At 37.5% G+C, this 7,535-nt stretch overlaps 1 long non-coding RNA gene across 1 annotated transcript; it reads left to right on the top strand.

Moving 5' to 3' along the window:
• The first annotated feature begins 5,082 nt into the window (after positions 1 to 5,082).
• LOC110689075 lies at positions 5,083 to 5,905 on the top strand. The gene is made up of 2 exons (XR_002504801.1): positions 5,083 to 5,250; positions 5,639 to 5,905. It is a non-coding gene; the product is annotated as an uncharacterized LOC110689075 (long non-coding RNA).
• The last annotated feature ends 1,630 nt before the right edge of the window (positions 5,906 to 7,535 follow it).

Raw genomic sequence — 7,535 nt, 5'->3', positions numbered from 1 at the left:
GAAGAGTAGTATGTATATGTATTGGCAAGGGGGTAAGGAGGGAAGGTGCGTATTGCACCTTACTGGCAGCGGATAATGTCAAGCAAGGACGGCAGCGGCAAATTGTTTCCGGCGACAGTAAGGTGGCGGCTAGGGTGGTGGCAATACTTGGTTGTGGTTGCGGTGTTTAATCAAACAAGAAGGGAATATAGGACGGCGTGAGATTGAGAGTACAGTAAAGAGTTTTCTGATTTTTGGTGTGAGGAATTTGTGAAGGGTTGAGGGTCTATTGATAGTGTTTAAGGGTGGAAAAGATAGAGTTCAATAAGGTATAGGATTAGTGTGAAAACTAGATAAGTTTGGTTAGTTAAATGAACTTGAATGTCATTTAGCCTAGATTAATTTATGTGAAAAAAATGAAAGATATTGGAGGACAAAGTAAGATAGGTGTTAATTGGTTAGAGAAATAAGATAGAAGATAAATTAGGAGATTATATCACTTAAGGAATTAAGGTTGAAGATAACCATCCATTCGGGGTATTACAACGTTGGCCACCCATTCGGGGTATTTGGATACCCTGATAAAACCTGCAGTTATTTATTTTTGAAATTCTTCTTTTATTTTAAGAGCTACGTCGGGTTTCATTCGACGCAACTTTTGTTTTACAGGTTTCATTCCTGGAATTAGTGGTATGGTGTGTTAAGCTATTTCTCTATTAATACCTGGCAAATCTTCATATGACCAAGAAAATACATCGATAAATTCTTTAAGTAGATTAATCAAATCAGTTCTTTCTTGTTCATTAAGTGTTAATCCGATTTTAATCTCTTTTAACGGTTGAATCATTTGATATATCAACCGTCTCAGTTTCCTCAATTATCGGTGTTTCTTTTCAAGTGTTTCCATTGCTTTAATAATTTCTTTGTCATTTTCATTGTTAGCTAAGCAATGCTCGTCATCTTGGGTTAAAGAAAAACATGAGGAGTAAGCAGAAGAAGACATATTATTGAATTCGGAAATCATTACATCAAAAAGGGAAATGTCCTGAGGGACTTGATTGCTAACTATCCTAGGAGTAGAAATAGAAGAAGGAGGGGGTGCTACGACTAAAGACTTGGATGACTCTACAGGAAAAGACTCTAACTCTGAATCTGACTTAGACGTTTCTTCGAACATCGGTCCTTGTCCTGTTGTTATGGAGATTTTCCTTCCACTTGGAGTAGTCATATTGACCGTCTTGCACCACCCTTGTACTGATCCTTCTGCTGAAGTGATGAGCTTTGAAGGGTCAAAGTTCTCGCTTTGTAGGACCGTCAGGATGAGCGAGGAGTTATCCTCTATGTATCTCGGCTCAACTTTTTCTCGCCCAAATAATAATCCCATGATATCAAAGTCAAAGCATGGGGGTGCTTTCTCCTTGTGGATAGGTGTTGGGATTTCATCTAGAAAGTAGCAATCTAAGAAAATTTCGAATCCCGGTTGCTTTATGCCATTTACACTAAAAGGTTCGGGAAATTCATACCATAGATAGTCCTCTCCTTCTTTTATGAATTGTCCATTGAGAGTAAGAGGATACTGATCCATTTGGATGCGAGCGTTCCTACGCGCCTTAGACCTTTCCTGGGCTCGCTTAAGATCTTCTCGAGTCGGTTCTAAACCAAGTCCGAAAGTATCTAACTTAGGGAGGCTAGGTAATTCGATCTGTTTTGCTATCTCTTTCTTCTTTCCTAGAGTCATTCCAGGAAAACGCCCTTGTCTCTTAAGAATAGCATTTACTATCATATTGAAGTAAGGGTCGTGACAGAGAGGGGTCTTTTCATCCTCCTCGATTAAGGAGACCTCTTCATTAAAGCCCCACAAGTCATTATCATCTTCATCGTGATCCACATTAATGATCGGATTTTCCACAGTTTTAATCCTTATGGATGAAGCATCGGTTGTAATAGGGATTCCTCCAACTATGGCTTTTACCTGTTGGTGAATATATGAAGGGATGACCTTGAGGTCATGAAGCCAAGGGCTTCCCAATAATAAGTTGAATGAAGCCTTAATATCTACCACTTGGAAGGTAGTAGCATGTTCTATTGCTCCCGCCGTTATATTCATAGTAATCTTACCAAGAGCTTGGCGACGAGTGTTGTCATAAGCTCTTATTCCTTGCGTTGACGGGGTTAAGTCTTCATCCCTCATGCCTAACATCCTCGCAGTTATGAGGGGACAGACATTAATCGCCGATCCATTGTCTACAAGGGTCATTGGGACGTTCATTCTCTTGCAAACTATTGTGAGGTTCAGTGCCTTGTAATGTTTGTCACCTCCTGGAGGTAAATCTTTATTAGAAAAGGTGATCTAGTTGATATGACTAGGGAGATCACTCGTAAGGAAATTAGCCAACCCCTCAGGAGTGGTTTCAGAATCTATCCCTATCTTGTCCAAAGCATTCATTACTGCCAACCTATGTTCTCTAGACGTAGATAGGAGTTTCCATACATTCATCTTGACCTTGGTCTTTTTGAATTGCTTGACAATATCATTGTCTTCTATGATAGGTGTGGGAACTTGCTGCGTAGTTGGTATAGGTTGTGTAGAGACGGAAGGTTGCGTTCTCCCAGATCTTGTAAGGACGTCTATTGTTGAATCTTCTTCATCCCAAAAATTGCTTATTGGATATATGCCTGAAAGTGGAGATTCTTCCATATCCTTAAGATAGACGTCTTCATCATCACTGTCCCAAACCCCATTAATGCTAATATCTTCTTCTTGTGGGATTTGAAATAGCTTCTTATCATCAATCATTTTCTAAATTAAATCATTAAGTTTAAAACAACTTTCAATAGTATGTCCCCCTGATTGATGGTATGGACAATAGAAACTATCTGTCCTCTTTAGAGATTCAAATGGTCTTGGTTAGAGAGGTTTGACCTTACCACTCTCGGAGAGCATTTGGAACATTTTAGCATAAGTAGTCACAATTGGAGTATAGAGTTTGTTACTCTTCTTGGGTCTGTCAATTACTTGTAGAGGGAATGTTTTCTTCTTTGTGGGTGGAATTTTATAATACTTTCTCTGAAGCTCCTTCGGTTGTTTCTTTGCAAATTCAAGAGCCTCACATAGTAAGTCTGTTCCTTCCCACATGGACCATATAAGCATTTGCACGTCTTCCTTGCTTGCTATTTCTGGAAAGTCATCTATGGCATTGAAAAAGATTTCCTCCTCTTCTTCGATAACATGAATTTCCTCAATGGGTTTGATGAGGGATGAGGAATCAACCTCGTTTTCCTCATCGAAGATGGCCAAGGAATGAGAGAGAGGTGAGTTGTTAATGCTTGGCTTCTTACTAGGGCAATGGTAGTTTGTTGTTATCAATTAAATCTTGGTTAGCTTCTTTAAGCTTCCAACAATTCTCAGTAAGATGGCCCCTACCTTGGTGATATTTGCAGTATGCATTGGGGTTCCAATTAGCTGTCCTGTTTTCAACATGTGGGTCCCCAAATGGTCCAATAGGAGTTATAAGACCTTTTGCATTCAGTCGGTCAAATGCGGTGTCATAACTCATACCAATAGGAGTAAAGTTTCTCCTAAATGGTATCTTTTATCCTTGGTTGTTCATAGCAAGGACTTCACTCAAATTAAAGGTGCTAACATTGTTTGAGTGAGTGGTTTTAAAAGAAGAAGGATTGTCGTTCTTCTTGCCTTTCCAGCCACTATTGGAGTTATTATTAGCAGCTTTTAGCTTAGCAAGGTCGTCTTCAATGTTAATTCCAATGTCATAGACGGCCTTGAAGTTGTGTAGATTATTTTGATATTTCAGATGCTTGGGGTACTTCTCTTGAAGGTTCTTGATGAACAACCTCACAGATTCTTTTTAGCTTGGTAATTCAATCATCCTAGCAGAGGTTTCTCTCCATTTATTGAAGAAAGAAGGGAAACCTTCATTCTCTTTCTGCTTAAGTATTTTAAGTTTTCTATAATCAGTTTCAACTTGAATATTGCACTTGTACATATCAATGAAAGCGTTTACTATTGCCTCCCAATTAAAGGTTTTCTCTTTGTTAAGGGAGAAGAACCATTGTTGGCAAACGATTTCAAGAGATAAGGAGAATAAAGAAGGAAATAATTTTTTATCAATACCCTTAATAATCATTATTGTTTCAAAAGCTCTTAGTGTAGGGGATTATAGGTACTAAATTGCGGAAATATATGAATCATATTCATAAAGCACCTAAACCAAGGATCTCATGCATAACACATAAAGAAGTAAGAATTATACCTTTGAAGCGTGATTCCACAGGTGATCGAACAAGAACAATAAGGAGAACAAGAACCCCACGTATGATTCCTCTACTTATTCCACGAGCACGGATTAAACCTCCACTAATGCTAGTTAATTGTGACTGAACACTTCAATCAAACCTCAACGGAGATTTGAGCAACGAACGCACCACAACACCACCCACTCGCCACCCACGAGGGAGGGCCGTACGGACAGGGAGGAGAGAGAGAGGGCAGAGTAGTGAGAGAGAGAGAGAGTTAGGGTTTTGGAAAGCTTGGTTGCTTGTGTAACAATTTACTATATGTCAACTATTGTATCATGCAACCCTAGGCATGGTTTATATTTATAGATCATATCTAGAAATAAAACCATGTCAAGCCCAAAACCCATTAGACTCTTCTAACTATCCAAGCTCAACTATCAATATGGTATGTCATGAACTCATGAGGCCCAATAATTAGGGCTGGCAAAAACTGACCCGACTCGAAAACTCGACCCGAACCCGATCCGAAAAAAGCGGGTTAGGTTGAGATTTTTGACCCGAAAACTTAAATGGGTCGACACGAACCCGAACCCGAAATTAAATGGGTTAGGTTAAGGTAGAAAATCTCAACCCGAAACGACCCACTTAACCCGAAATAAATTTCAGGTCATAATCAGGTCGGGTCAACCCGAACCCGACCTGATAACCCGAATTAGTTTAAGTTTAAAAAAAACGTAAAAAGCTTTTATTAGCCCAGCCCAAATGCACAAAGAGGCTTCCTATATAAATTCAAAACCCTAAAATAATCTCATTTCCCCTCACCTCTTCAGCCGTTTTTCCCCTCACTTCTCTCTCTTTAATTTTCTCTCTCCTCAAAAACTCATTATATTGTTGAATTTTCTCTTTAATTTCCTTCAGCCATTTACCATTGTCAATTTGTTATCTCCTTCATGGCTTGACTCCTTCACTCCTCCACAACACGCGTTCCTTAATTCTTCTCCTTCATCAATCAAGGTATCTTGCTTCTTAATTTATTTTCTGTTTCTTTTTTCGTGTTTTTACATGCTATTTTTGTTTATTTTCATATTCTTTTGTTGTTAATTTTATAATTACCTGCTTTCGTTTATTTTGTTTTTTTACATGCTAATTTTCGAGTGTTATTACTAACATATGATGTTAAATGTTGTTGTTTATGTTATAATACGGTTGTTTTTGCTAATTTTCGAATGTAATGCTAATTTTATTGTTAAATGTTGTTTATGTAATGGTGATTCTTGTTATTTTTTGTTTTTCATGAGCATGCATGTTTTTAATTTAGATCTTACTAGTTAGATCTAGACAATCTAGTCTGATTTAGATTATTATCATGTTTTAATTATATTAGTGTTATTTTTCTTTATAGGTTTGGCAGCAAGAAGTAATCACCCATGTTCAATTGGAAATGTTGTGGATCAATTTTAAAGCTTGAGGTGGTGAACAAGGATGACAACCATGATAAATTGACACTCTTAACATCGCCCGATCTTAATCCAAATGAAAATCTTATTGCATCTTCTATTATTTTTGAGAACTGTAATTTGTGTTAAAAAAACTTTTGTCTTTTGAAACTTGGTTTGTAATTAGTGAATTGCACTTTTTATCGGTTTATAATCGTTAATTAGGATTGTTACTTTGTTAGACTATGCCATTTAATTTTGGTTTGAATTAAAACGCTTAACCTCTGAACAACTTGTGTTTGAAATGAAAAAAAAGTTAATTCAGGTCAATTTTGGGTTAACCCGAACCTGAATATATCAGGTTTGGGTCGGGTCAAGTTCAGGTCAAAGAAGCTTGATTTTAATCCAAATAAAAAATCAGGTCAAGTAAGGTCAATTTTGAGTTGACCCGAACCTGAAAATATCAGGTTCAGGTTGGGGTTTTCAACCCGAAAAGTTAAATGGATCAGGTTTGGGTTGGGGGGTAGCTGACCCGATATTAGGTGACCCAAACACGAACCCGACCCGACCTGATCCGTTTGCCAGCCCTACCAAAAATGGGCCTCTAACTTGTTTAACCCAATACTCTTATGTGTAACCTTGTAGGATCCATTCTATAAGGCTTTGGGCTATTAAGTTAGCCTAAAGATCAATTGTCATATCTAGCACCAAACATTGACAACCCTATAGAATGAACTAATTATCTCCATAATCGTGATCCTTGATATACCTAGTAATTGCACTTATCGAAGACATAACTCTTTCAATCTCCCACTTGTCTGAGACAAGTGCGCAATACTCAAATTCCTTAAGTCAATGTGTGTCGATTTTATAATATGATTGCATCTCATGTCGTGATCATATTAATCTAAAAACCTTTTCTTGAAATACTGAGTTAGATTCACAGAACAAATGATTACTATGTAATGCATTTAAGCACGTCCATGCATTTTCTGAATTCTCCCTCTTCAAGGGGCCAAGACACATTCCTAATTAAATAGGTAGACTCAATTCAATCTTGTGGCAACCAAAGCTCCCAGTCAACTCATGAAGCAACCGGGAAACACCCTTTATAATCCCCAGTTACAGCTGGACGTTTGAGTGTACCACAGTTAAATCAATCATTGAATGGAATTAGTGTTCCACTCATGTCAAAGGAATCCACTAATATATTTGGAAGTTCTATACTTGAACTTCAAAGTAGGTCAATAGTTCGATCATGCATCATTCATGCATATCCATGTGATTGACCGAGCATCATCACTATGCTCCTATAGCCCATGAAACTGCACTATCTAATCAATTTTACATGCTAGTTCAATTTAAGAATATGTCCAGTTTAATGATTTTGAACTAGGAACTTAAATAATATATGGATTTTGTTCACTTGTGGGGTTTCATTCATCAGGTCATCAACCTGATGAGCCCATCAATCCATAATTATTTTGGACATTTTATTTAATATCGAAAACCATCATTAAATAAGAGAAATAATAAAATTTCTGATTAAACATAATTATGCAAATGAGTGTATTACATATGTAACTTATTTTTCTCCAAAAATAAATACAACTTCTAATTGCATCATTTGCCTCAATCCAGATTCACTAGCATGTTTCTCATGCTTTGGAAGTGGAAGGGGTTTAGTAAGTGGATCAGCAATGTTCTCATCCGTATGAATTTTTCACATCTTTACATCTCCTCTGTCAACGATCTCTCGAATAAGGTGATATTTCCTCTCTACATGTTTGGATTTGAAGTGTGACCTAGGCTCCTTTGATTGGGCAACGGTGCCATTATTATCACAATACAACTCGATTCCCT

Source organism: Chenopodium quinoa, unplaced genomic scaffold (assembly GCF_001683475.1).
Source record: "Chenopodium quinoa cultivar QQ74 unplaced genomic scaffold, ASM168347v1, whole genome shotgun sequence".
Classification (NCBI taxonomy): domain Eukaryota; kingdom Viridiplantae; phylum Streptophyta; class Magnoliopsida; order Caryophyllales; family Amaranthaceae; genus Chenopodium; species Chenopodium quinoa.
The sequence above is the reverse complement of the archived record's forward strand: the minus strand, read 5'-3'. Positions and strand labels throughout refer to the sequence as shown.